We start from the raw sequence: 23182 nt of genomic DNA, 5'->3' as shown, positions 1-23182 counted from the left end.
ACCTGAGCGTAGACATGAAGTCTTTGGGTGATTAATGATTAGACTCCCTGAAGAGTGAGCTGTGGAGGAGCCAGACAAAATGGAATTAAAATGTTGCATGTTACCTAACATTCCCTCAGATGCCTCAGAAACTCCCCGCACATTTGTCATTTCTTGTATCCTCTTAAAAGTCAGCTACGTTTCCAAAATTCTAAAAGTTTAGTGAGAATCTTGATTGGGGTAGGGTTTCTTTTCTTTCTTTTTCCCAGATGATAATAGACTTCCAGACTAATGCTCCCTGATTTCCATGTGTTTGTTTCTCACCAGTAAATGAATTCTTATCCCTGTAAGAGAGCTACAAGAATGAATAAAATAACATAGATGAGCCTCCTGGTGCTGAACCTGGCACATAGTGGGTCCTCAATAATGATAGGCATTGTCAGAATTATTACATGTGACAGACATTGGGATTTGTTCTCTACAGAATCTAATTCCTATAGTTCTTATGGCAACACCTCTAACTTTCTTTGTGGTCCCATTCCTCCCCCACTGAGTTTAAGTGGTTCTTTTTGTGATAGAAGATCATATCTTAGATATGCAAACAGAAATAATAATAACAGGCAATTATTTACCAGAACTTTACCAGGTACCAGGCACAGTTCTAAGCACCCTACGTTCATGGATTATCCCATTTATCATCCAAAACCCCCTCATGAAGGAATCCACTGGTGAAGATAAGGAAAGGTACTGTCATGCAGGACCCCAGAATATCATAGCTTCAAAACACAGAAGCTGGAGTGCCTGGGTGGCTCAGTTGTTAAGCTTCTGCCTTCAACTGAAGTTGTGATCTCAGAGTCCTGGGATCCTGCCCTGTATCAGGCTCCCTGCTCAACTGGAAGCCTGCTTGTCCCTCTCCCTCTGCACACCTTCCTCATTCCCTCTCTCTCAAAGTAAATAATTAAAATATTAAAACACCACACACACACACACACACACACACACACACACACACACACACACAAATTTATTTCTCTCTCCTGTAATAACTCTGACTGAAGGGATCTAGATAGACTGGCTCAGCTGTGCTCTACTTGACCTTTCAGAAGTTCAGGTCCTTCCATCTGGGTCTCTCAGGGCATCATCCTCATCTGCATAGGTAGAGCTGGATCTCTGTCATGTTTGCATTTCAGCTGCCTAGACGGGGAATAAAGAGCTTGTGGGGACAAAATACACCTGATCCCTGAATTCCCAGATCTGAAAGAGGCATCTATCCCTCACACTGTATTCCATTGGTCAGAACGTCATCACAAGGACACACTCAACCCCAAGGGAGTCTGGGAAATGTAGTCTCACTGGGCACAAGTCCTTTCTGGGGGTGAAGAAGAGAATAGAGTTCAGGGGGCACTTGGTATTACAAGTATTATGGGAAATATAAGTAACACAAGTAAAACATTATTCACTCAGTTTTATGAAGTGGGGAAACAGGCTTAGTGAGATTAAGTCATCATAGGGGATTCTGTCTATAACCCATCCACATACCACACCCTAGCAGACAGTTCCTGTACCACTTTCCTGGAATCTTTGTCTGAGTGTTAGTTCCAGCCATGGGAGCAGGGTTGGCCAGCTTGATTAATGGTCCCAGAGTAAGCCTCAGTCAATAAGGGGACAGGAGTCAATGGATAAATTACCCAATATTCTCTGTCCCCATGCCACAGTTCTGAGATGTGGCCCACAAGGTCAGAGTGACCACAGCATGACTCTCAGTTGTCCAGCAGTAACATACTCATAAAGCATTATTTATTAACTTTCTTTAATTTTCCCCTCACTCTCTCACTTCCCTCTTCCCTCATATGCTTCATGGGATTACCTCCAAAATAAACTATTTGCCTCTAAATATCTGTATCAACTTCCGTATTTGGGCATTAAAACTAATAAGTGCACACAGTTAGCAAATTCTGGGGGAAAGAGAACTTGAATTTGGCTCACTTTATCCAGACCTGCCTTCTTAACCACGTGGCACAGCTTTCCCAAGTCCCGAGCAGGAGAACCATTTCTCATATATCACTTCATCTATGATGATGGGTATAATGCCCGGCACACAGGACAAGGGAAAGGAAGGAATGATGGCTCAGCCTGGAACGTGAGCCTTCTGTGTGCTAGGCATGGTGCTAGTTACCCTATGTCCTTATTCCATTGCTTCCTACCCTCAGCCCCAAGGCTGTCAACTCACCTAATCATCTTTGGATCTCCAGAACCCAGCACAGGGCTTGGCACAAAAGAAGTCCATGCTTAACAAATGAGTGTTGAATAGTTAAAGTGAACATTAATGATTCTTACAAAGTAGGTGCTATTGTTAATTTTTGTCAGACGAAGACACTTAAATTCAGAGAAATTAATACCACTTCAGGATGACAGCTAAAGAGGAGGGAGTGGAGGTAGGAAATGTGATGGTGACTGAGTTCTGTTGTAAGCCTGACACTGTACTGAGAGCTTTATTTAACTACCTTAGTTAGTCATGACACCAATACTATGATGTAGGATGCAAGTATCATTTTTTGAATGAGAAACTGGGGATCAGGGACCCTAAATAACAAATATGAAATCATTCAGTTAATGGGAGACAGGGATTCTCTTTGGAGCCAAATCTCTTCATCTCTGATTTCTAAGTTTTTTTTACTATAATACATAATCATAATTAATAATGATAAACACTTAAGTATTTATAATAATTATAAAATTAAATTACTTCTCTAGGCTAAGTGCTTTTTCATATGTAACTTATTAAGTGCTTGTAGCAATCCTATGAGGTTGGTACTATAATTACCCCCAATTTTCACTGGGCCAACGCTCTAACTTTAGTTTATTCACGTTGAATTGAACTATCTCACTTCATGGAACATTCATTGCCACTGTCTTCTAAATTCCATTATTGTCATTAAGAAAAATGCCTTCAGTGAGACTGAATAATTGTGTACCTTGCAAGTAGTCTTTTTTTCTGTCTGGCTGGGTTTAGGATCTTCTTATTGCCTTTGATATTTAACAATTTGATTATAATTCCAAAGTTTATTTCCCTTTTTTTTTTTTTTTAATCTTGGTTGGGAATCATTGTGTTTCCTGAGTCGAAGGAATCATATTTTGGACCCATTCTGGGAAATTCTTAACCATTATCTCTTTTAATATTTGCTTTTTTTCAATTCCCTCTTTCTGTTTCTCCCCAAAACTTAAGTAGATATGCTAGATGTGAATAGACATGTTAGAATTTCTCATACTATCAACCATTTATCATGACACATCCCTCATATTTCTTTCTTTCTTTGTCTCTTTATATTGGTTATTTCTTCAAATGTATTTTCTGATTCATTAATTTTCTATGAAGTTGTATCTTTTATGTTGTTTAACTCATACCGTTGCTTTATTGCAACAGTTTTTTTTAATTTCACTTAAATGTATAATCTAAAAAACAAAAAACAGAAACATAAAATATAGAAAACAAACTGGTGATTCCCAGAGCACTGGGGTGGGGAGATGGGTGACACAGGTAAAGGGGATTAAGAAGTACAAACTTCCAGTTATAAAATAAATAAGTAACAAGGAAAGAAAAGTACAGCATGGAGAAGGTAGTTAATAATACTGTAATAATGTTGTATAGTGACAGATGGTAACTTTCCTTATCATGGTGAGCATAGAATAATGTATGGAATTGTAATGTATGAATCACTATGTTGTATACTTGAAACTAATATAACATTGTATGTCAATTATACTTTGGTAAAAAAAAAAGAAGGCAAATTCTTTTACATAATAATTTGTTTCTGTGATGCTTTTAAACACTCTTGCAGTGGGTTGAATGAGTGGTCCCTCAAAAGATATGTCTACCTAGAAGCTGTAATTGTACCCTTATTTGGAAAAAGAGTCTTTGTAGACATAATTAAGTTCAACATTTCAAGAGGAGATCATCCTGGATTAGGGTGGACTCTGAATCCAATGACGAATATCTTTGTTAAGAAAAGGGTAAGGCAGAAGACACACGAAGGAGGAAGCCGTGTGAAGACAGAGTCAGAGCCTGGGGTGATGTGGCCTCAAGCCAAAGAACATGGAGTCACCAGAAACTGGAAAAAGCAAGGAAGGATTTGCCCCTTGAACATCCAAGAGGAACCAAACTTGCACACAACTAGGTTCTGAATGGGATCCAACTATGTTGCTCCAAAATAATACCACTTTGGCATACAAACTATTTTGAACTGGAGGTAATTGAGAAACCACAGATGCAGAAAAAGCTCTCCGCTCTCCCCCATTTTCTGCATAGAAGAACGGTGTAACTTTCCCTTCTCTGGAGGTGTGCTCCTTCCTTTCCCCTGTACCAAGAATAGGAGAGAACTCTTATCACTGAAGATGGCACCAACTTGAATCTTCACACAGACACTGTGAGTCCTTATTTTCCATTACTATCCTTCCATATATTTACTTTTCTTGAAAATCTGAAACACTTGGCCTTTGTCCTGTCATTTCTCCACAAACTTATCATTCTTTGTCAAAACAGCATACAAGCTTTCTGATCCCACCCACTTCTTTTTTTTTTAATTTTTATTTTTTATAAACATATAATATATTTTTATCCCCAGGGGTACAGGTTGGTGAATCACCAGGTTTACACACTTCACAGCACTCACCATAGCACATACCGTCCCCAGTGTCCATAACCCAACCCCTTCTCTCAACCTCTCTCCCCCCAGCAACCCTCAGTTTGTTTTGTGAGATTAAGAGTCACTTATGATTTGTCTCCCTCCCAATCCTATCTTGTTTCATTTATTCTTCTCCTACCCCTTAAACCCCATGTTGCATCTCCACTTCCTCATATCAGGGAGATCATATGATAGTTGTCTTTCTCCGATTGACTTATTTCACTAAGCATGATACCCTCTAGTTCCATCCACGTCATTGCAAATGGCAAGATTTCATTTCTTTTGATGGCTGCATAGTATTCCATTGTGTATATATACCACATCTTCTTGATCCATTCATCTGTTGATGGACATCTAGGTTCTTTCCATAGTTTGGCTATTGTAGACATTGCTGCTATAAACATTCGGGTGCATGTGCCCCTTCAGATCACTACGTTTGTATCTTTAGGGTAAATACCCAGTAGTGCAATTGTTGGGTCATACAGTAGTTCTATTTTCAACATTTTGAGGAACCTCGATGCTGTTTTCCAGAGTGGTTGCACCAGCTTGCATTCCCACCAACAGTGTAGGAGGGTTCCCCTTTCTCCACATCCTCACGAGCATCTGTCATTTCCTGACTTGTTAATTTTAGCCATTCTTACAGCTGTGAGGTAATATTTCACTGTGGTTTTGATTTGTATTTCCCTGATGCCGAGTGATATGGAGCACTTTTTCATGTGTCTGTTGGCCATCAGGATGTCTTGTTTGCAGAAATGTCTGTTCATGTCTTCTGCCCATTTCTTGATTGGATTATTTGTTCTTTGGGTGTTGAGTTTGCTAAGTTCTTTATAGATTTTGGACACTAGCCCTTTATCTGATATGTCGTTTGCAAATATCTTCTCCCATTCTGTCAGTTGTCTTTTGGTTTTGTTAACTGTTTCCTTTGCTGTGCAAAAGCTTTTGATCTTGATGAAATCCCAATAGTTCATTTTTGCCCTTGCTTCCCTTGCCTTTGGTGATGTTCCTAGGAAGATGTTGCTGCAACTGAGGTCGAAGAGCTTGCTGCCTGTGTTCTCCTCAAGGATTTTGATGGATTCCTTTCTCACATTGAGGTCCTTCATCCATTTTGAGTCTATTTTCATGTGTGGTGTAAGGAAATGGTCCAATTTCATTTTTCTGCATGTGACTGTCCAGTTTTTCCCACACCATTTATTGAAGAAACTGTCTTTTTCCATTGGACATTCTTTCCTGCTTTGTCGAAGATTATTTGACCATAGAGTTGAGGGTCTATTTCTGGGCTCTGTATTCTGTTCCATTGATCTATGTGTCTGCTTTTGTGCCAGTACCATGCTGTCCTGATGATGACAGGTTTGTAATAGAGCTTGAAGTCTGGAATTGTGATGCCACCAACTTTGGCTTTTTTTTTCAATATTTCTTTGGCTATTCGAAGTCTTTTCTGGTTCCATATAAATTTCAGGATTATCTGTTCCATTTCTTTGAAAAAAATGGATGGTATTTTGATAGGAATTGCATTAAATGGGTAGATTGCTTTAGGTAGCATAGACATTTTCACAATTTTCGTTCTTCCAATCCAGGAGCATGGAACATTTTTCCATTTCTTTGTGTCTTCCTCAATTTCTTTCATGAGTACTTTATAGTTTTCTGAGTATAGATTCTTAGCCTCTTTGGTTAGGTTTATTCCTAGGTATCTTATAGTTTGGGGTGCAATTGTAAATGGGATTGACTCCTTAATTTCTCTTTCTTCTGTCTTGTTGTTGGTGTAGAGAAATGCAACTGATTTCTGTGCATTGATTTTATATCCTGACACTTGACTGAATTCCTGTACAAGTTCTAGCAGTTTTGGAGTGGAGTCTTTTGGGTTTTCCACATATAGTATCATATCATCTGCGAAGAGTGATAGTTTGACTTCTTCTTTGCCAATTCGGATAGTTTTCATTTCCTTTTGTTGTCTGATTGCTGAGGCTAGCACTTCTAGTACTATGTTGAATAGCAGTGGTGATAATGAACATCCCTGCCATGTTCCTGACTTTAGCAGAAAAGCTTTCAGTTTTTCTCCATTGAGAATGATATTTGCAGTGGGTTTCTTCATAGATGGCTTTGATAATATTGAGGTATGGGCCCTCTATCCCTACACTTTGAAGAGTTTTGATCAGGAAGGGATGCTGTATTTTGTCAAATGCTTTTTCAGCATCTATTGAGAGTATCATATGGTTCTTGTTCTTTCTTTTATTAATGTATTGTATCACATTGATTGATTTGCGGATGTTGAACCAAACTTGCAGCCCTGGAATAAATCCCACTTGGTCGTGGTGAATGATCCTTTTAATGTACTGTTGAATCCTATTGGCTAGTATTTTGGTGAGAATTTTCACATCTGTGTTCATCAAAGATATTGGTCTGTAGTTCTTTTTTTTTGATGGGATCCTTGTCTGGTTTTGGGATCAAGGTGATGCTGGCCTCATAAAATGAGTTTGGAAGTTTTCCTTCCATTTCTATTTTTTGGAACAGTTTCAGGAGAATAGGAGTTAGTTCTTCTTTAAATGTTGGTAGAATTCCCCTGGGAAGCCATCTGGCCCTGGGCTTTTGTTTGTTTGGATATTTTTGATGACTGTTTCAATCTCCTTACTGGTTATGGGTCTGTTCAGGTTTTCTATTTCTTCCTGGTTCAGTTGTGGTAATTTATATGTCTCTATGAATGCATCCATTTCTTCCAGATTGTCAAATTTGTTGGCATAGAGTTGCTCATAGAATGTTCTTATAATTGTCTGTATTTCTTTGGTGTTAGTTGTGATCTCTCCTCTTTCCTTCATGATTTTATTTATATGGGTCCTTTCTCTTTTCTTTTTGATAAGTCTGGCCAGGGGTTTATCAGTCTTATTAATTCTTTCAAAGAACCAGCTCCTAGTTTCATTGATTTGTTCTATTCATTTTTTGGTTTCTATTTCATTGATTTCTGCTCTGATCTTTATGATTTCTCTTCTCCTGCTGGGTTTAGGCTTTCTTTCTTGTTCTTTCTCCAGCTCCTTTAGGTGTAGAGTTAGGTTGTGTACTTGAGACCTTTCTTGTTTCTTTTCTTTTTTTTTTTTTTATATATTTTTTTAAAGATTTTTATTTATTTATTTGACAGAGAGAGATCACAAGTAGGCAGAGAGGCAGGCAGAGAGAGAGGAGGAAGCAGGCTCCCTGCTGAGCAGAGAGCCAGATGCGGGACTCGATCCCAGGACCCTGAGATCATGACTTGAGCCGAAGGCAGCGGCTTAACCCACTGAGCCACCCAGGCGCCCCCTTTCTTGTTTCTTGAGAAAGGCTTGTACTGCTATATATTTCCTCTTAAGACTGCCTTTGTTGTGTCCCACAGATTTTGAACCATTGTGTTTTCATTATCATTTGTTTCCATGATTTTTTTCAATTCTTCTCTAATTTCCTGGTTGACCCATTCATTCTTTCGAAGGATGCTGTTTAGTCTCCATGTATTTGGGTTCTTTCCAAATTTCCTCTTGTGATTGAGTTCTAGCTTCAGAGTATTGGGGTCTGAAAATATGCAGGGAATGATCCCAATCTTTTGATAACAGTTGAGACCTGATTTAGAACCGAGGATGTGATCTATTCTGGAGAATGTTCCATGTGCACTAGAGAAGAATGTGTATTCTGTTGCTTTGGGATGAAATGTTCTGAATATATCTGTGATGTCGATCTGGTCCAGTGTGTCATTTAAGGCCTTTATTTCCTTGTTAATCTTTTGCTTGGAATATCTGTCCATTTCAGTGAGGGGAGTGTTAACGTCCCCTACTATTATTGTATTATTGTTGATGTGTTTCTTTGATTTTGTTATTAATTGGTTTATATAGTTGGCTGCTCCCATGTTAGGGGCATAGATATTTAAAATTGTTAGATCTTCTTGTTGGACAGATCCTTTGAGTATGATATAGTGTCCTTCCTCAGCTCTTATTATAGTCTTTGGCTTAAAATCTAATTGATCTGCTATAAGGATTGCCACTCCTGCTTTCTTCTGATGTCCATTAGCATGGTAAATTGTTTTCTACCCCCTCACTTTAAATCTGGAGGTGTCTTCGGTTCTAAAATGAGTTTTTGTAGGCAACATATAGATGGGTTTTGTTTTTTTATTCATTCTGATACCCTGTGTCTTTTGATTGGGGCATTTAGCCCATTAACATTCAGGGTAACTATTGAGAGATATGAATTTAGTGCCATTGCATTGCCTGTAAGGTGACTGTTACTGTATATTGTCTCTGTTCCTTTCTGATCTACTACTTTTAGGCTCTCTCTTTGCTTAGAGGACCGCTTTCAATATTTCCAGTAGAGCTGGTTTGGTGTTTTCCATTCTTTTAGTTTTTGTTTGTCCTGGAAGCTTTTTATCTCTCCTATTTTCAATGATAGCCTAGATGGATATAGTATTCTTGGCTGCATGTTTTTCTCATTTAGTGCTCTGATTATTTCATGCCAGCTCTTTCTGGCCTGCCAGGTCTCTGTGGATAAGTCTGATGACAATCTAATATTTTCACCACTGTATGTTACAGACTTCTTTTCCCGGGCTGCTTTCAGGATTTTCTCTTTGTCACTAAGATTTGTAAATTTTACTATTAGGTGATGGGGTGTGGACCTATTCTTATTGATTTTGAGGAGGGTTCTCTGCACCTCCTGGATCTTGATGCTTGTTCCCTTTGCCATATTGGGGAAATTCTCTCCAATAATTCTCTCCAATATTCCTTCTGCTCCCTTCTCTCTTTTTTCTTCTTCTGGAATCCCAATTATTCTAATGTTGTTTCATCTTACGGTGTCACTTATCTCTCAAATTCTCCCCTTGTGGTCCAGTAGCTGTTTGTCCCTCTTTTGCTCAGCTTCTTTATTCTCTGTTATTTGGTCTTCTATATCACTAATTCTTTCTTCTGCCTCACTTATCCTAGCAGTGAGAGCCTCCATTTTTTATTGCACCTCATTAATAGCTTTTTTGATTTCAACTTGGTTAGATTTTGGTTTTTTTATTTCTCCAGAAAGGGCTTTTATATCTCCCGAGAGGGTTTCTCTAATATCTTCCATGCCTTTTTCGAGCCCAGCTAGAACATTGAGAATCGTCATTCTGAACTCTAGATCTGACATATTACCAATATCTGTATTGATTAGGTCCCTAGCCTTTGGTACTGCCTCTTGTTCTTTTTTATGTTGTGAATTTTTCTGCTTTGTCATTTTGTCCAGATAAGAGTATATGAAGGAACAAGTAAAATACTAAAAGGGTGGCAAAGACCCCAGGAAAATATGCTTTAACTAAATCAGAAGAGATCCCAAATCGTGGGGGGATAAAGGGGATAAAAAGAGGTTCAGAAAAAAAAAAAAGGAACAATTTAAGAAAAAATGAATAAGAAAAAAATATATAAAAGAAAAAAATATATATTAGATAAACTAGTTTAAAAAACGTTAAAAAAGAAAAGGGTAAAAGTTAATAAAATTAGCAGAAGAAAAAAAATTGAAATACAAAAAAAAAAAATTAAATTAACCGCAAGACTAAAGAATCATGGGGAGAAAGCCATGAGTTCTGTGCTTTGCTTTCTTTTCCTCTGAAATTTCGCTGCTCTCCTTGGTATTGAAACTGTACTCCTTGGTAGGTGAACTTGGTCATAGCTGGATTTCTTGTTGATCTTCTGGGGGAGGGGGGAGGTGTTGTAGTGATTCTCAAGTGTTTTTGCCCCAGGCGGAATTGTCTGGAGGACGGGAATGAAAATGGCGGCCTCCCGGTCTCCGGCCCAGAGATGCCGAGAGCTGGGGCCCCACTCCTCATTGCGCCCTCAGAGAACAGCGTCCAATTACTCCCGTCTCCCTGGCCTCTGGCCACGCTCCGAGCTCACCTAGTCTGCGACCGGTTCAAGGTAACCCCGAGCTGTGAGCTTACTGTCGGCTCTGTCTCTGTAGCCGGCTTCCCCGTTCCAATAATCGCAAGCTCTGCGACACTCAGACACCCCCAATCCTTCTGTGACCCTGCGGGACCTGGGGCCACGCAGACCCCACGTGGGCTTCACCCCGGTTTAGCCTCTCGAGTGATGTCCCTCAGCGGAACAGACTTTTAAAAGTCCTGATTTTGTGCTCCATTGTTCCACCACTTGCCAGGAGCCAAACCCTCCCCCCCAGGGTCTATCTTCCCGTCACTTTGGATTCACTTCTCCACCAGTCCTGCCGCTCAGAAAGTGATTGATTTTCTGTTTCTAGAATTGCTGTTCTTCTTCTCTTTGATCTCCTGTTGGATTTGTAGATGTTTGCAATCTTTAGATAAGCTACCTAGCTGATCTCCTGCTACCTGAAGTAGTCTCAGCCTGCTACTTCTCCGCCATCTTGACTCTTCTGCAAAAGTTATTTTTTTAACATTCCTTCAGTTCTTTCTAAAACAAGACCTACCTGGTCTTGTTCCTCGTGCATATTTTAATTTCTTCAATATTTTAGATACACTTTTCCCACACTTATATCTGATAGTTCAAATATATGAATGCTAAAATGGATTTAATTTGGTTGATTCTTATTCCTTTTAACTCTACTGGTTGGCCTACTTTGTCTAGTGTTTTATGCTGTATAATTTTGATTTTCAGCTAATGTTTAAATTTCTGGGATTCCTCCTATAGAGGGTATTTGTGTTTGTTTCTGCCAAGTTTCCTGAAAGCTAGCAATTTAAGACCACTCTGATGTAATTTATTGAGAAGTAATACAAATTTAAAACTCAGCCGTCATGAAGGCAGGCCTGTGGTTACAGCTTTTCTCAGCTGCCTCTTTGGTTTGGCTCTTGGTGCTTTCTCTACTTTCTTACATACTTAGCTATATATTTAAAAGGATAATTGTGTATTTTTCTGTTACACTGGGTATTTTGTTACAAAGGGCATTTAAAAGATATTTTTTCTGACATATTGCTGGAAATATACCTTAATTAACATCCATCTTCCAAGTATCAATTTCCTACCCTTTTATAAAGGCACGGAATATATTTACTAACTCTTTCAGGCTGCATTTCTAGGCCCCAACTTGGCAACAGTGACCAGGCATAATGTTAAGAGCTTGGGGTAGGATGAGGTCATTATAAAGACAAACACCCTCTTACTTATTGGTTAGTTTTTCTTGGTAAATGTGACTCCCAATTAGCCCTAGAAGCACAATCTGGGTCTTGCCCAGCTATTGTTGCATTTGGCATCCCCAGGTGAACAACCTTTGCAGTTGCCCCACAGTGGACCTCCATCTTCACTGTTAATCCCAATCCCAAGGACTTCCCTTCATCTCAGTGCCAATATGGAAGGAAAAATGATGTCTATCCTCCTTTCCCCTTTATTTCTACCAGATTGAATATCACTTCTTCCAGGAAGCCTCTCTCTCTCTCATTCTCTCTCTCTCTCTCTTTTTTTAAGTTGTTTGTTTTATGATTAATTTATTTATTGGGGTGCCTGGGTGGGTCAGTAGGTTAAGTGTCTGCCTTCAGCTCAGCTCCTGATCCCCGGGTTACAGTAGGCTCCATGTTCAGCTCAGCAGGGAGTCTGCTTCCCCTCTCCCTTGCCACTCCCCCTGCTTGTGCTCTCGTGATCCTGTTCCCTCTCTCAAATGTAGAAAGCCTCTTTTAACTCTCTTTGACCCAGTTGACTATCACTCACTCCCTTGTCTCTGCTACTGTTAATTATTTTACTTATACCCATGAAGGAATTCAGAATATAGCAGTTTAAAATAGGTCTCTTTGATATAAACATTATTTTTAGCTGAAGGCAATTAAGATGCAGCAAATGTGGGAAAAGCTCTCTCTACCCTCTCCCTTTCTGCCCACAGGCAGGGTATACATTCTTCTTTTATTGGAGACACCCTAGAGATAGCCTTAGAAGAAGCCACAAACACACCTTACTCTATCAGGCTCCTCCCATTTATTTACCTTCCCACAGTCTGCTGCCCTTGGGAGCACAACACTGCTTTGCATGGTCCTGTCATTTCTCTACAAATATACTCTTCTCTGTGAAGATGTCATAGAAGCTGAAATTCTAGGCATGGCTTTGAGTTACATTTCCTTGAGATTTCTCTTGCATGATGTATGTTCTACCTACTAATAAACTGTTCATTTTTCTCTTGTTAATTTGTCTTCTTATTAAATAGCCCCAGTGAAAAACCCAAGATGGGTATAGGTGAAATTTTGCCTCCCCTACACCTATTACACAGGGCTGTTCTTTATTTCCTAAATACCCATCTTCCTTACCAAAGAAGAAATTGCTTAATGACTCTTGTCCTGGAGTATTCACTTCTGCTTCCTTGACCTCAGGAAGCTCCCCTGAGACATTTTCTCATTAGCTCATCTCCTTATTCAGTTAATATTTATTGAGCATTATCACTGTACCAGACACCACGCTCTTCCAGGGTGACAACAGAGAAGAGGAACCAGGGCAGGAATAGACTACTGAATTGAAGAGAATTCTCTCTCGAGTCTTCTACGCCTCTTTGGCCAAATTGCAGTTATGGTACTTACATACCCCTTTATGGGGCAGTGATTTCATCATGTGTCGTGTTTCCAATGTGACTATTAGTTCTTCCAAGACAGAGAACAACCGCTTATTTATTTTATATTCCAATTATCCAGTATAGGGGTGAGCAAACTCTGGTCTATGGGCCAAATATCACCTCCCGCCTATTTTTCATCTGGCTTGTGAGCTACAAGCAGTGTTAATAGTATTTCATATTTGAAAAAAATCAAAAGAATATTTCACAACACATGAAAATGAAAATTATATGAAATATAAATTTCAGTGCCCATAAAGAAGGTCTTATTGGAATGTAGCCTCTTGTTATTTACATATTGCCTGTGACTACTGCTTACATATTAAAAATGGCAGAGCTGACTGGTTGTAAAAGAGACCTTTTGGCTACAGGCTAAAAATATTTTCTGTCTTGTTATTTACTGAAAAATAAAACTACAGGCTCTCATCTAGCATGTTAACCTTTTGTGAGGAAAAAGGGCTGATGTTAACTCCAGGAGCAGGTAAGGTCTGGGCTAGGATAAGAGAGGAGGAGGAAATCCCTCCAGTGTAGTGGGGCACCTTTGGATGCCTTGAAGCTGGTGGTGCTCACGGGAATTTATACAAAATCTCTCTCTCAAGGAACAAGCAACACTGTGCTAAGACCTGAGTCTGGCTCCTTTTTGTCACCAGAAAGAAAGGTAAGCTTTATTCTGCTACTGACTCCATTTCATTCCAGAAAAGCAGTAAGAACATATGACATCATCACAGAATACTTATGCCAAGGGGAGGAGATTTGGCTTGACTGGGTACAAGGAAAGGAAGGGCAGTGTTCCTGAAGGGAAGGAAGTAGATGTTCCTGAAGGGAAGGAAGTAGATGTCCTCCGTAGCTTCTCTTAAAATGGGAATATTTGGGGGAGTGATTATACTTTCACTTAATATCCAATCTCTCTTTTTAAAAGTATTCAATGACTTTATGTTTGGTTTTGAATAAAATTTCAAATTCTGCTCCTTACAAAGCCCATCACCATCAAGCAGGCCAGCCCTAGCTTCCCTCTGCTATCCTGGTTGGCGCCGCTTGTCCCCTCTCTGTACCTTAGCTTCATGCGTCCTTTCTGTTCCTCAAATATACTTTTCTCACCACAGGGCTCCGCAGGCTGATTCTCCTTCTTCCTGGAATGCGCTTCCTTCTTGGTCAAGCTCATCATCTTCTATCAGGTGTCAGCTCAAACATCGCCTCCACACTGAAACCTTTTCTAACCCAGTTACCTAAAAGAGGCTTCTTCCGATTACTTTTTTCCATTCCACTATCCCTCACAGAACTGATGACAGTTTTGAATTATGCAAATATTTGGTGGTTGACTTGATTTGTTGGCTTCCCCACTAGAATGTATGTTCTATAAAGGTAGAGGCTACTTAACACATTTGGGGTTAGGGCTTCACCATAGGTGTGGGGGACACAAAAATTCCATCCAAACATCTCTCATTGAGGCTGAGACTGGAATCAAGTTCTCTTTGGCCTGGTGAGGCCTAGGATCATTTGTGGTTTGTGTTGGCAGCAAGAAATGAGGCCAATGCTATATGCTCACTGCTCTGATACTCACATGATGGAGACGTTTTAGTCAACAATTGTCTATCAAATCACCCCAGAACTTAGTAGCTAAAAAAGTGAATAATGGGGGGCACCTGGGTGGCTCAGTTGGTTAAAATCTCTGCCTCTGGCTCAGGTTGTGATCCCGGGGTCCTGGGATTGAGGCTGCTTCCCTTCTTCTCTCTCTGCCTGCCTCTCTGCCTACTTGTGATCTCTATCTGTCAAATAAATAAATAAAATCTTAAAAAAAAAGTGAATAATCATTTTCATCTTTCACAGCTTCTACTGTACAGAATTTGGGAAGGGCTAGACTGTTGGTCCTGTGGGCTGCCATCATCCGAAGGCTGGAAGGGAACTAGCCGAGGGTCCGAGGAATAAGCTTTCCATATGTTGAATCCCTAACCCCCAGTGTGATAATATTTGGAGGTTTGAGGAGAATTAGTGTTAGCTTGGGTCATAAGGGTGGGGCCATCAACGAAGGTTAGAGGTCTTATAGGGAGATGAAGGCAGAGAGAGAGAAAAAAAAATGGTCATCTGCAATTTCAGTTCCTCTTTAAGCTACCCAGTCTATCATCTTCCTCTATTGCAGTCCTGAGCTAAGAGACCAGATGACTTCTTTCTTGCTCTTGGAAGAATGAGACAGCCTGAGTCATAGGAGACTTTGGGTTGCCAAGCTCGGGACCTTTGGGGGATGAAGCTCTGTTCTCCAGTGAGGGGGTGGTAATTATTTCTCTTTATGTTTGGGAGGCTGAATGAGGACGCTGCCGGATCTCGCAAGAAGACCAGGAAAGGGAAAATACTGGGATTCTGACTCCCTTATTGAGGGGTATGCAAGCCCTGTGGCCAAGGTAAAGGACAGCTGTGAAGGGATCTTCTTCCAGCTTCTAGACCACTAGCGACATAGGGACTTAAGCAGTAATGACTGACTCCTTCAAGCAACCTGCCACTCTTATCAGATCTCAGTATAGAAATGCCACCCACTACCTCCCTGATTTGCCTGAGGTGGAAGTTTGTCACTTTCTTGTCCTCCAAGGGCCAACTCATTGCTCCACTGCAGTCTCCTGCTCACTCCCTAGTGCAGACAGGAGCATCCCAGGCTGTGTTCTCCAGGAAGCCGACACTGCATGCATAATGTTTATGAAGAGTGCTCTTACAGTTGCCACCCACGGAAAGGAAGGGAAGGAAGCAGGCTTGGGAAAAGGGGAGATGTTGCACTGTGATGCAACCTTCAAGAAAGTTTCAGCTGATCCTTGGGGGGCTGTGCAACTGGAGTGGTCCTTCACACATGTTCCAAACTGGAGAGAAGGGATCAGGCATTTAACTGCCTGTGACCTCTAGTCATTGCATGGAGACCACCCTGGAGAGAGTGTGTGACCTTTGAAAATATGTTTCTCTTAGGCAAGGCAAATCTAACAGGATCTGAGAGCTGAGGGCTGTCCATGGACAGAGGGTCCAGTTGCTGATAGGGTCAGTCCTTTGGGTCTAAAGTATTTCCAGCAGGTATATCAAGGCATGTCCACAAGAGATTGGCTGGGATGTGCTAGTATACCCTGAGGACTGGGGTTGGATTCATACTTCCCTTAAATTATAATGTGAAAGAATGAGATCCAAGTGAGGTGAGGAAAGGGAGCCTAGAAAAGGAAACCCTTGATTTTCATAAATGAAGGATATGTCTCCAGATGTGGCATTTTTTCTATCACAGACCAACTGGTCGGATTTCACACTGTGTCATGACAGCCATTCCTGAAATTGCTCTCTTGTGTATGAAGATTCTACTTTTAAAAAGAAAACTATTCAAATAAAGAAAATGGGAGCATGCAAAGCTACAACCATTATTCCTTTAGATTTGGACCTCACAGCCAATTCCTAGAGGAATTTAATTTTTCCTTTATTCCTGCGTGAGAGAGGATGAGATTTCTTGGGGTCCTGGTTGTCTCCCTCAGCTCAGGAGCTGACGTGTCTTCCAGTCTGTGAGTTGGACCCTTCAAGTGATCTGCAAATGTAGGTTCTTTAGCTGGGTGGGGCAAAAAGCTCAGGTGACAAGATATCATAGGGCTTTCCTTAATTGATTTCTGACTTTGGAATTAGTGAGTGTGTAAGTGAAGTTTTGTTCTAGGAGATTGCATGCTGTGTGTGTGTGTCTCTGTGTGTCTGTGTATGCATCAATGCTCAGAGGAACAGCTTCAGGTCTGACTGAATTAACTGACTGGTCCTCTTGCCTCATGCGTGTGCTGGGCTTGTGAGTGTCCTACATTTTGATCGCAGCTATGATGTGAATCGCTACACTCCCAACTCTATTCTCAGACTCACTTTCCTCTTGGGACAATCCCGTGTTAATATTCTAAAATACAAAAGCATTTAGAAGAAAGGGCAGAAAAGGAAAAGAAGGTTAAATGAGAAGACAGAGATACAGGGATTTTCACTTCCTTTCCTGAGCTATGAGACCACCATTCTTTTGTTTGCCAAATGATAAAAGATCTATTTCCTAATCAAAGTATTGTGTGCACCATTCAGAAATGTGTTACTGCTCCCTTCACAGCTCCAAAAGGGAGCTGACAGGCATCAGAAGAGAAGAATTGTAGTGATCGTAGGAATAATAGGAATGAAAAAAATCAATGTGGAGATGTAATTGAAAGTAAGAACTGATGGTCAGGGTAATTGAATGGTAATATTGCGAGCAGAAACCAAGTAGGATCAGGTAACTGTGAGATTAGGCAATTCAGAGATGTGCATCTCTCTCCTTTCTGGAATAATGCGGGCCTCTGAGATGGTGGACAGAGATGTTATCAGACGCGCTCATTCAAAGAGGAGTTCTCTAGTTTTTTTCCAAGTCTTTTTTTTTTTTTTTTTTTTTTTTTAATTTCCTTACAAAGAATGCCTGGAGACCTGGAATGAGTCCAAGGCTGTGACTTTGCAACTGGACTCGGGCATGTTCGATCCTGTCCTTGTGACTATCTTCACAACAGAATTCAATTGTTCCCTGTCAGCCCACTCCATCAAGGCACACCTGACCAAAACGATGACCAGAAATACTTAAGCAGCCACACAAAACTCGTTCTGTCTGACCAGTCTCAGCTCCTGGAAGAAAACTGCAGTTAAAAGTATTATTTATTTTCCTTTACCCAAGGAGAGATATAATGAAGAAGATTTTATAGTGTTTTTATTGGGAAAGTGAGTGCTATTCATGGGCATTAAAAAAAAATAACTCCTCTTGATACATACACATTCATCTAACATTACCTCATGAGGTTGTCCCATGACTTTGCCTATCAATTTCCGTGAAATCAATATTGCATTATGGTTGGAGTCAGATCTGGATTGTGTGACCTTGGGCAAGTCACTTAATCTCTCTGCCACGATCTATGTGAACACACTGAAAATAATTCTGGCCACTTGGAGGAGGGAAGGAAGATTAATGATGGCACGCTTTTTTAGATGACTGTCTCTGTGGCCGTTTCTCCCACTCCTTCATTTTGTGTGTGTGCTTTTTTATGTCTGATTTTCTTTGGAATCCAAATTCAGCCACCCACACGCTGACACAAAGACAAAGCTAGCTCCAAGCGCAGGATGGCAATGCCTCCACTCTGCTGAATTTTGTACCTGCAGACACAGTTATCATTTGTAAGTGTCCTTTGTTTCTCCTTTGTGAGAGGAAGAGGAGGGAGGCAGAGACATTCTTTTGGAAAATAATTGTTGCATATACTATATTGTTCTCTTCCTTCTGGATGAATTTGCGGTTTCTTGCTCTTGGGCATCCTGCTTCCTCAACCCCAGTGTAGCTGGGCCCCACTTTTACCTCCCATCGTTCCACCAGCTCGTGTAACTGACGACCCCCGTTTGCTCTTCCAGCTCCAGCTCAGTATCCCTCCAGGATACATCGGAGTGTTTGTCCCACACTGTCACAAGCTGTGACTGCAGGGGATAAACTGATATTTACTGACCCATTGAATGCAAACCTTGGGGCCTCACCAACTCTTCCAGTTGCTGTCTTTTTCCTTTTTTAAGATTTTATTTACTTATTTGACAGAGAGAGAGACATAGCGAGAGAGGGAACAGAAGCAGGGGGAGGAGGAGAGGGAGAAGCGAGCAGGGACCCGGATGCAGGACTCAATCCCAGGACCCTGAGATCATGACCTCAGCCGAAGGCGGAGGCTTGACGGTTGAGCCACCCAGGCGCCCTCCCAATTGCTACCTTGACTCTCCTATTCTTCTGCTATCAGATTTAGTGAAAGGGCATTGTATTAGCTCATAAATTCCATTCCTAACCCCTGACTATCCAGTTACTACCTCATCACTCTGTTATTAAAATTGCTCTTTCTTCATCTCCATTCTGGGACCAATGTGTCATAGAGACGTCAGCATTGTCAAAAGATGTGTCTTACTCCTGTGAACAACTTCATTTCTATTGGGTCTAAATACACTCATTTGTTGTCTTGGCTTCAGCTACCACTTCCATGTGGATAAATCCTACATCTATGGTTTTACACATCTCAGTCCACAATTTGTTTTAAAATATCCTTTCCTACCATTTGTCCGTCTCACAGCATATATTGCAGGCTTGCAAAGATCCTTTTGTGGGACAGTTGGAACACCATAGTGAAAATATTGGATTTTATCCTATAGACAGAGTTGATTGAACGTACCTAAGATATTTAGAGATATTAAAGACACCGTCTGGAGACATGTATTGTTTTCATTCAACAGACAGGAAGTTGGGTTGAGGGTGGAAACCTGGGCCTTCCCAAGCAGCCACTTTCTAGCCTTATGCAGGCACTCAAACTCTGCTGCAAATACACCCAGATTTCAATTATTCTGCTTTAGAAATAGCAGAAATAAACACACAAGCTCAAAACAAGGAGGTATACTCAACTTCCCCTTTTTCCTTGCCAAACCTGCCCGATGTCATCGTGAATTATTAATTCTTCCACTGTAACAATAAGTCTGTTCTGTCTTTCCTGATTCATTTCCATTTTTTTTTTCCCCTTTCTTATTCCTAGCTCTTACCTTCTTTTTGGACTTAAGAAATAGCCACCTGAACAATTTACTTTATAACATGCTATCAGCTAAAATTCCTATAATATATGTATAAACAATTCTCCTACTGAGATCATCTTCATAGACTTCCATTGCCCACTGTAGGTTTCTGAACTTCCTAGATTTCATCCCCAAATATGGCCTGTATATTTTCACCATTTTATTAGCTTATTAGTGACTCAAGATAATATGACTTTTCTATGGTCTTCTGAATCAGTAAGGTATTTTCCCTCTTTCCATACATTCTTTTTCTTTCTTTTTTTTTTTTTCTTTTTTAAGATTTATTTATTTTAGAGAGAGAGAGAGAAAGCAAGCATGAACAGGAAGGAGAGAGCATCTTGAGCAGACTCTGTCTTACATAGGTCTCAATCTCATGACCCTGAGATCACGACCTGAGCCAAAACAAAGAGCTGGACACTTAACTGACTGATGACTTAACAAGTGTCCCTCCATACCGTTCTAAGCAAGCATTACTACAGTGGCATTTCCAGGTTCAGTCCATATCTACAATAATCTATTTACAGAAACTATATCTTTCAATATTTGGTACAGCACAATTGGTCTTCTCTAGTATTTCTTGCACTGTTTTTTTTTTTGATGAGAACTGGAGCATTCTAGTAGTCAAATGAAGATTCTACCTCCTTGGTTGGAGGCACAGCCCTCTAACATACTCACCAAGTGACACGTAAATGCACAGATATTTTTTGATGATTTTCCAGTTGACTCATTTCCCGAGTCTCTGATCTTGGTGTGCAAAGAAAGGAACTCATGTGAGTCTCCAAGTATAGGTTGGCCAGCAGTTGTTTCTTTCAATCTAGACTCATCCACTTTTGAATTCATGAAAATTCCTTGGAGATTCCAGAAATATTATTCTTAATTTTCAATAGGATTTTAAGTATTTATATTTCCTGTATCTTCAAAGGATTTCATTTGGAAGTTGAGGACACGGATTATACAAAACTACCTACTTGCTGTTTTAAAATGGGAATCCATTTTTGTTGTGATTTTGAAAGATCACTGCAAACAGATGATCAAAAGAAAAATATAGACAATTTAAGGTGAGTTAATGAAGACAGAAAATGGCCTGTGTTGTTACACAGAAGAGAAACTTATGCCTCGCTCTTGCCACACAAACTTTTTTGATTTCCTTGACCACACAGGAGTTCCTTCCCTCTTCAGGCTTAGGCACAGACTGAGATCTTTGTGTTGACCCCTAGCTTTGATGCCCTCACATATTTCCAACAGTCTCTGTCCTGGATCTTACTTTATCCTTCATGACTTGGCTTAAATGTCACTTCCTCACAGAGTCATTCACTGACCTCCCAATATGTAATTGATTGGATTTCTCTGCTCTGCTTTTTTTCTAGTACCTCATAATTTCCATCAGAGAACTAAACTACAATCTAATATTATATGTCCTTTGGTCCTTTGTATAATAATATTTGTTTTTCACTTTAACCTGAACTCTAAGTGCACAGAGCCATGAGCTCTAAGATGGCAGAAATAATGCCAGGTTTACCAAACTATATATTGAAAGTTTAGCATAATTTCTTGCACATGATAGGAGATAAAAAATAAAAATTTGCTGTTAAATGACTTTTAAGTATATAGAGAGGATTAAGAATGAAAATGCTTATGTATTTTATGTAGTTTTATTTGCTTTATAAAAAGCTTTATATGAAGCTATACATACTTTTTATAGCTTATATCCTTTTACAAATGTTAGTTTTGATGTAATGGTCAGTCTCTGGGGTAGAGGACTTAATGCTCAAGGTCTGTAAGTCCTGAATCAATTTCAACAATTTTTCCCTCAATCACTTCTCTAGAAGGAGCTGTTGCTAACAAAGCAAGACATCAAAAAAATAAAACAAAACAAAAAACAAAAAACAACCCAGAATGCTCAGAGCAATTCTAAAACTGAGGCTAGTGTAACATTGTTTAGAAATAATTTCAGAGGGTCGCCTGGGTGGCTCAGTGCGTTAAAGCCTCTGCCTTCAGCTCGGGTCGTGTTCCCAGGGTCCTGGGATCAAGCCCCACGTTGGACTCTCTGCTCAGTGGGGAGCCTGTTTCCCCCTCTCTCTCTCTGCCTGCCTCTCTGCCTACTTGTGATCTCTGTCAAATAAATGAATAAGATCTTAAAACAAAACAAAACAAAACAAAGAAATAATTTCAGGAAAGGTATGGTGAGCACAAATTCCAAAGATTGAGATAGTTATTATTCAAGGAACACATCTGAAAATGAAGACCTGTCAAATCCCCTGATGATGCCTCAACTCCTGTGAGAATTTAAAGTAAACACATGAGGGATGTTTAATCACTTTATCTTTTTAGATTACAAACTTCCATTGTTGTGTGTAATAGCTTTGATTTCAAAATGGGCAAAATGTTTTTCATTATAACCTATTGAATTCTGTTGGAAATGTTCTAGATTAGTTTCTTATTTAAAGGAATCCTATGGTCAAGGCCTTATAAGTGAGGAGCTTTTTATAACATGAGTAAGTGCCTTTAATTCATCTCATTTGCTGGTAATTATTTGGCTATTGGATTTTCTCAAAGAAGGGCTCCTATACAGAATGCAGTCTCATCACAAGGCAAACGATCCCCTAAGAAACTTGCTAACTCAGCCCAAATCCCAGGCCACTGTAGTTCTATTTTATGCCTTTAGAAGCAGGAAGGAGAAAGGATATAGTCAAGAACCTACTAAGACTTTACTATTTTTTCCTTAAAAAAACAAAAACAAAAAAAATGAAACATCTCTAATCTCGACCACTTTAATCGACATGATTGGTAGAATAATTGTGCTGTGGAAATATGAATCCAGAGTCTAAAAGTCCCCTTGGTAGAGGACATTCCTTTGGTAGAGGACACCCCCTTTATCCCCTGAAGCTGGACCCTGTGGTCTCAGAGGCCTGGGTGGAATTCACCTCTTCTGTCTTCAAGCTCTTTGTCTGCGTCAGAGAGAAGCCCAATAATCCCATACGTTTATAGTGAGAGAAGAGTGAGATATTACATATAAAGCCGTTGTCCTAGTGCCTGGCATATAAAAAGCCCTGGAAAATAGTGGTCACTGAGATAACACATACCTATAAACACAGATCTAACTCCTGTTATCTTTGCAGATGTTTCTTTGTTTAATGAGTGATTCCCAGTCCTTGAAAAAAATGAAACAGTGGGAATCAATAAATGTTTTACAAAGACCATATAATATTTATACAATAAAAATATAGACATCTTAAGCAGAAATGAATAAATGATTGGACATCTGTGCCTATGTCTATGTGCACACGTATGTGTGCACATGTGCAAGATTTTCTTATAAGCAAATGAAGACATTCCAGCATGGTGCTTAACTAATAATATTCCATGTAGCCCATGCTGTTTCCCTGTTCCAAGCCTTGCCTACGATGCCTGTGGAGAAA

The sequence above is a fragment of the Mustela erminea genome, chromosome 2 (assembly GCF_009829155.1).
Source record: "Mustela erminea isolate mMusErm1 chromosome 2, mMusErm1.Pri, whole genome shotgun sequence".
Classification (NCBI taxonomy): Eukaryota; Metazoa; Chordata; class Mammalia; order Carnivora; family Mustelidae; genus Mustela; species Mustela erminea.
This window is presented reverse-complemented; position numbering follows the sequence as displayed.